The sequence below is a fragment of the Zingiber officinale genome, chromosome 2A, assembly GCF_018446385.1.
Source record: "Zingiber officinale cultivar Zhangliang chromosome 2A, Zo_v1.1, whole genome shotgun sequence".
Classification (NCBI taxonomy): domain Eukaryota; kingdom Viridiplantae; phylum Streptophyta; class Magnoliopsida; order Zingiberales; family Zingiberaceae; genus Zingiber; species Zingiber officinale.
This window is the reverse complement of record NC_055988.1, coordinates 39,066,833-39,075,044: the sequence shown is the minus strand read 5'-3', so window position 1 is coordinate 39,075,044 and position 8,212 is coordinate 39,066,833.

The window sequence follows — 8,212 nt, the reverse complement described above, 5'->3', positions numbered from 1 at the left end:
AGAGACCGCATGGATCAGATCCCTTATGCCTCAGCCATAGGATCGATCATGTACGCCATGCTATGTACTCGACCTGATGTCTCGTATGCTTTGAGCATGACGAGCAGATACTAGTCAGATCCAGGTGAAAGTCACTGGATAACGGTCAAGAATATTCTTAAGTACTTAAGAAGGACTAAAGAATATTTCTTGATATATGGAGGTGATGATGAGCTAGCTGTAAAGGGTTACAGTGATGCTAGCTTCCAGACCGACCAGGATGACTATAGATCGCAGTCGGGGATCGTATTTTGCATTAATGGTGGTGCTGTTAGCTGGAAGAGTTCGAAGCAGGATACAGTAGCTAATTCTACAACAGAAGCCGAGTACATTGCTGCATCAGAGGCAGTAAAGGAGGCAGTTTGGATCCGCAAGTTCATCACTGAACTTGGGGTGGTTCCTAGCATTGCTGACCCCATTGAGCTCTATTGTGACAACAATGGAGCTATAGCACAGACGAAGGAACCTCGCTCACACCAGCGGACCAAACACATACTACGGCGCTTCCATCTCATTCGAGAGATCATCGAGAGAGGAGATGTGAAGATTTGCAGAGTACCTACAGAGGCTAACATCGCAGATCCCTTGACCAAGACTTTGGCATAGAGGAAGCATGATGGTGACACTAGGTCATTTGGGCTTAGAGCCTACACTGATTGGCACTAGTGCTAGTGGGAGATTGTTAGCTAGAGTCTTAGAGCCAATCATTTGATGATTGTATTATGGACTTATTGTATCATATTTTTATATTAATAAAGACATTTGTTTGGTTATTATACTTACTTGTATTGGTGCCAAATAAACTAAGTATAATAACGTCCTTGAGTAGAAGGTTCTTACCTATATCAATCGATTGGTTGAATCGATAGTGAGATGATATAGGGAACACTACTCTTAATCATTGCTAGTCGAGTATTAACATTCAGGGACAATGTTAATGCAATAAGACTAGCATGTAGGTCAACTCGATGACTTGATCTCACAAGTCATGGATATAAAGATATCAAGTTGACACATGGGTATACATTAGAGAATGTATACTGAATGACCCGCCATGAGAAAGTATCATGGATCGTTATATGAGTGTCATATACTTTCTCATGTGGCTATTAGTATGACTACTAGTCCTTAGACCTGAAGTCACCATAGATCCCTACATAAGGAGTTATGTACTTTGGTTTCGTCAAACGCCACCCGTAACTGGGTGGACTATAAAGGCGATTACTGGGTATATAACAAATTATGCAGAGGGATGTGAGGGATGTAGATGGGATCTATCCCTCCTATATGACGGGAGTGTCATCGGTATTCTTGATAGAGTGAGACCACTAAGTGCATGGCCATGCCCAAATGAGTTAATATAGGATATTGAGCTCATTTGATTTAGTGAGTCTACTTGGAGTTCAACATTTAGATTGGTCAGAGGATGACACGGTCTATGCCTCACATTGACCAATCTAGATGTCTAGGATAGAAGGACACTTGTCATATATTGTGAGGAGTCACAATTAGTAGTCACAAGGTGATGTTGGATTTCAACATTCTTGTAACTTGGGTAGTAATGATGTGTTGCTAGATACCGCTCATTACTTATGTTCCTAAATGGGTTTAGGGCATTGCCAACATTACAAGAACCTATAGGGTCACACACTAAGGACAATTAGATGGAGATTAGGTTCATATGATGAACCAAGAGGATTAGATTCATTTGATGAATCAAATTAGATTAAGAGTAATCCTAATTGGGCTAACTTGAGTTGGACTCAAGTGGATTCATGTATTCAATGAGTCTAATTTAGATTATGACTCATTAAATTAACTTAATTTAATCAATTAGATTCATTATATTAAGTTGGCTTGAATCAAATGGTTAGATTAGATCAACCATGGAAGAGATTTGGTCAAGTTTGACTTGACTTGAGAGGAAGATTAAAAGTCAAGTTTGACTTGACTTTATGCCATCTCATTGGTGAGTAGGCATTGATGTGGACCAATGATGTTACTCCACATCATCATGGGTGCCACCTCATGGAAGTTACAAAGCCATTTTCTTTAATAGCTTCACATTAATTGCACTTAATGCAATTTTTTTTGGGAGTTACACTTTGAATATGGCCGGCCACTTTTGAATGGGGATGAAATTGATTTTCCTCATTCAAGTGCATTATTCCTTCTTCTTCCTCTTGGAGCTCTATCCCTCTCCCTCTCCTCCTCAACTTGGCCGAACCACACATAGGTGCTAGCATACCTTTTTGTGTGGTTTTCTCCACCTACGTGTTCGTGTGGATACTTCTAGAGGAGTATCTATCTTGATACTCTTGAGATCCGACATCGTTTGGATGAGCGGGAACGCGAAGGGCTTCGCTTCAAAGGTATAACTCGTTTCATGTAGATCTAGGAGTAGATCTAAGGAGAAACTCGTACTCGTAATTTAGTTTTGAAATCTTTTCTTCGCACGAGATCCGTTGGCTAGGGTGATTCGGGGTTTTCACGACGCAAAAAAGCGGTTTTCGCGGCCCGAAAAACCCAACAAATTCTTCACCAAATCAGAAGAAGAAAAATGCACCTTAGGTCGAAGCCTGGTCTGGGCCGCTAGCGAGCGATGACGATCACTAACTTGGGATGGACGTGGAGTAGAAGGAGAGAACATGGCCGACGCAGTTGGGTAGAAGCGCGTGATTAGGGTTGGTATGTGGATTTTTGGGCGTAGGGATCCTCTGGTCCAGAATTTTCTGGATCAGAAGAGGCCCTGTCCATTCATTGGCTGGATGAACTGGACCCCACTTGTTAAACAGGTGGGGTCCAAATCATCCAGCCAATGAATGGATAGGGGACCAGGACTGGTCCAGGGATCTAGGACCAAGACTGGTCCATGGATCTTGGACCAGAGGATCCTACCCCGATTTTTGGTGGCACCGTTTTAATTCACTCCTTATTATTTTACTAAAAAAAAATCTCCGATGGCAATGTGATAAAAAAAAATCTAAGAAACTTGAGCAATGGTACTATGGTTAGGTAGAAAATTACAAATTTTCCCTTGACTATTTGAATAAATCCATCCAGCTCAAAACAAACCACAAACTTCATCTTAAGAGAGAAAACATCTAGGGATATAAATTTCACTTCATCCATGAAAATTAGCACAGATAAATAATCTATAAAGACAATACTATCCATGAAAATGGGTAAAAATCTATTTTTTTTTAAAAAATAACTTTTAAAGATAACACCATTGACTTAAACCTCAAAAACATACACATAGACAATATTTTAATAAAATCATTATTTATTATCATGTAAGCAATACTAATAGACAACGGTTGATTAAAACTGTTGTCATAGACGTAAAAAAAAAGGCTTATAGACAACGGTTCTAAAAATCGTTGTCTTTGACATACATAAGACAACGATTTTTTAAAAACCGCTATTTAAGAAAAACATAGCCAACAATAACAATTTTCAATAAATCATTGTTAAATAGAAAAAGACAACAATTTTTTAAAAAATCGTTGTCTATTGGGTGTGGTTGTAGTGAACCTTGGATTAGGTTGACAAAGATGGATGGTTGAGTGAAAAGTCAAGAAGGTCTTAACTGGATACTTTATAGTGGAGAAGTTCAAGTGAGGCATGGTTGACTAACACTTGACAATCATAAATCTAATAGGGAGTTGGTGTTAGATTTTAAGGGATGTCCTAAGACAATCGCCTTACGATTTTTTACTAAATATAGATTCACTATTTGAGTGCATATTATATGTTTGATTATCTTAAATTCATTTACTGAATGTCCGTAATATAATTCATAGCATGAGAGAAATTATGATTGAATCACAATTAGTGATTATCTCTACATGTGCACATTATGATCGTATTGAAATTTCCTTAGTCGTTGAATTAACGCATTCGGACATTATCAATTCTGTAAGACTAGCACGGGTTATACTCCTTGGTTCGCCAAGCAGCTATTTTCTCACTGGCTAGAGATATTGGGATGTCGAGAGTTAAACGTGGATGCTAGTTATGGTAACTAGTCATTGGAGTGACTCATTGTAAGACTTCATATGATTATCTATATATATGGATATGTTTGTGAAGCTCTTATTATAGCTCAAGTGCAAATTTCCTTCGACTTGAGATATACAAGTTATCTTGGTCATGGAGACTTATATTTTGACATCTTAAGCAATTACCTCATTGAGGTGTGGACCCGGGATGATTGGGTGTAAGTCGAAATGCCCGAAAATATTTGGATAGCCCACAAAGAATTCACTATTCCTTGCGAGGAGACGTATACCCTATGACCACTCATTAGGATTATTACTCAAAGTCTTTGTCCAAAGCATCACATATTAAGAGTACAAGATGAGTAATGTGAATCTGTAGAATGAGAAAGTATTACATTGGCTAGGTGTGACATGGTTCAAGACATGGTCTATGTGTCTGAACCAAGTGGGTATAAGACGAGTGAAAGGAACAAGGCAAGACTCACTATAGCTGCTGAAGGGTTTAGAATTAGTTATAAGATCAACTATGATTTTTTAGCTAATTAGGGATTATGATGTACTACTAGATGTTACTCATGACCGTTCTATAATTAGTAATTAATTATGGAAGACCAAGATAAATCGGGAACCTATTAGGTTACACACACTAACGAGTCTCTAAAAGACATAAAACAAGTTAAAGAATAGGATTCTTAGATCAAGAGATAAATGTTTGGGTGGACCGTGCATAAGATAAATATGAAAATATTTGCCATAATGGAAGCGCGGATAAGCTACATCTCTTATGGTAGAGTTAAACCATATTTAGTTTAATCATGAATTAGTCATGAACCAACTTAATTTAGTTGTAAACTAAATCAAGGGATTAATGAGCTAATTTTTAGTTAAGGGAATAGTTGGATTTGACCTTTCTAATCCAACTCATTAAAGAGGATTATATATAGATGTAATTGGGAGAGAATTAGATACAAGTTTCATTATTTGGTTGATTGACTTTTGGAAACTCAATCCTCCTCTCCCTCTCCTATCTTTCCCGCAGCCAACAAGAGGGTGTTCCCTCTTGTTGTCGTGACCACCACAAGGGAGAAAAACTCTTCCTTGTGTGCTTCTCTTCTTTTTTCTCTTGATCCTACTTCTTCGCTCGTGGCTAGTAACTTTTGAAGGAGAGGCTTGTACTTAAGGAGTTGTCTTGAGGAAATCGACGTGGATACAAATAGAAACAAGGTTCGACAACGTCACTACTGTTGATGCCCTTCTCATTACAGGTCATTCGTAAGGTATACCTAGCATAAATTTACTTTCCATAAAATTTTAATTATGCGATCATATTTGACATATTGTATCCTTATATGCGTGTGGTGTGTGTGATGTAATAATTATAAATTATTATTATTTTATTTTTTACTACATATGTTTATAAAATATGTTCTAGCACGCACCCGCATCGAGCATATCCCAATAGTTGGCATGATAGGGGAAGTTCAAGTGGCTCATGAAGGATAGAACATTTGGTGGTTGGAAGTCTAATAGATAGTCAAATAGTTTACAAGAGTAAAGTCCAAGTGGGTTATAAAGGACTAGAGACTTAGCACGAGATGTGAAATCTAAGTGGGTTAAAATTAATCAGATATTTGACAATAGAGGAAGTCCTAACAAGTTATGGAGGATTGGATATTAGGCACAAGAAATGCAGTCCAAACAAGTTAAGAAGGACCAGATGTTTGACAATGGTGAATTCTTGGCAAGTCAAAATTGGCTAAATACTAGGTAGTGATAAAGTCTTAGCAAGTTTATCTGATATTAGGTAACGATGAAATCCCAATAGGTCAAGGTTAACTAGATGCTAGGCAGCATAACATCCTAGCAAGTCAAGGTTGATTGGATATTAGGCAACGATGAAGTTTTGACAAGCCATGGTTGACCAGATGCTAAGCAATGGAAAGTCTCCACTAGTTAAGATTGTTTGGATGCTGGGCAAATAAAGTCTTGGAAAGTTAAGATCAATTGGATACTAGGAAAGATAAGGTTTTAACCTTGAAAAGGCTAAAATTAGAGCTATTAATCAACTGTTAGGTAGTAGCAATCGATTGATTACCTCTAAATTCTCAATTCAAGATTTGAGAGGGTTTAAGGTTGTTTGTTGAATGATCAGTCAATTAATGTAGTTGATCAATAAATTGATGGGCACATCAATTAATTGATAATTTTGACCAATCAACTGATGAAACTATAACATCAAATAAATTATGTAAAACTTAGTGGAAGAACTCAACTGATAGACATCGATTGATCGGTGAATAATAACAATTAATTGTTGTTACTATTGTAGTGAGCAGAAGGTTTCTGGGTCAAGCTGAGAACTCAACTGATACAAAACAATCAATTGATGAACAATAATAGTCAATGGTCAATAGTCAAAGATGAGGTGGAAGAGTTATTCTATAGGTGAAACAATGATGAACAACAATAGTTGATTGTTGATAGTCAAAGAGGAGGTGGAAGAATTGTTCTCCAAGTGAAACAATTAAATTCAATAAAGCAATTGATTGATGGTGATGAGTAGTCGTCTGTTAGGCAAAAATTAGTCTTAACATGAAGGTTATAAAAGAAGAGTTTTAAGGAGAATTTTGGTGCTAGTTCTTGGAGATTTAGAGAAGAGTGTTGTTGCATTTTTAAACCTCAAGAGGCAATCCAAAATATTCAATAGTGAGAAAATCAAAGTTTTATTTGTAAATTATTGATTTATATTGTATTCATTATTATCTTTTTATTTGCTTGTATGAATACGGGTTATGTAAGAGGTTTCTCCACCTCTAGAAAGTCTCCAGCAAGAACTAGGGGTTTCGAACTATGTACATTAGTTTGTGTCTTTGTTTTTGTATTTTCTTTATGTTTTTTTTTGCTATGTATTAACATGTTGTAGATGAGAACATGATCAACGAAGAATAAATTCACAAATCTCTATTCAGTCTTCCTCTAGCAATTTCAATGATCCAAACAAGTGGTATTAGAGTAAGCCCACTCTTTATTCGACTACCCATCGAAGAAGCATAGTGCTAGTGGAAGGACGAGAAGATGTGATTTTAGAATGGATCCCTGAGATGGATTTGGATTTGACATTGAGTACCTCCACCATTCAGAATGGAAACCTGTTAATATTGAAAGTCACGGATAGAGCATTTCACCACAGTGGATATTAATAACTGGTTTATATTAATGGAGAAATTTAAAGGTTCAATTGATAGCAAAGGAAGACTCCTCAAAAAAAGAAATGGATTAAGGAACAAGTCAAAAATCTATAGCAAATGAAAAGGTAACTAAATTACTAGTTGATACGGGTTATATCGAGCGGATCCAGAGGATGACATGGTAGTCATAGTCAAAGCGATGTAGCAGGCCAAGTTGAGATAGGGAGGTATTCCTCATGTGGTTCTGTTGATCGCCCAGCATCAAAGCTCTCAAGTCCTGCCTGGTAGTCCTAAAGCAGGATACTCAAAGAAACCCAACCGGTTATAGACTTGATCGGGTATAAGGACCCTAGGACTTTACTCTGAAACTAAAAAAAATAATGTGCTCGGTCAATCAATGGACAGTCGGGTTCAGGGGAGCTCGACCAGCTAAAACGTCGTCCAGGTTCTAGACACTTAAGCCTTATAAAGTTCTTAATATAAGATTGGTCGGATGAAAGCCGATCAAATATAAGACTCCCTGTGTGCACTCGATCAGGCAAAGACCTGGCAAGCCTAAAGACACTCGGCCTTAGCAAGCTCTTAGCATATAATTGGTTGGGTAAAGGTTGATCAAGCAAAAGACTCTTTATGTTGTGCTTAGCCGGGAAAACACTGGACGAGCCTAAAGACACTTGACCTTATAAAGCTATTAGCATACGATTGGTTGGGTGAAGGCTAATCGAGATTAGGGATCTCTATTTGCGCTCGGCCTGGCAAAGATCGGGCGGATTTAAGAACACTTAGCCTTGCAAAGTTCTCAATATACGACCGACCAAGCTCAGTATGCCCAACTCCATAAATCTTCTAAGGAAAGGTTGATCAAAGGGCAAGTACGTACTATCCAAATAAGAGCCAATTGTGATAAAGGTATCTAGCCCCATGTGAACATCCAGGAGAGTTCAGCTGATGTGAAGATAATATATCTATTTTCTCTTTGTC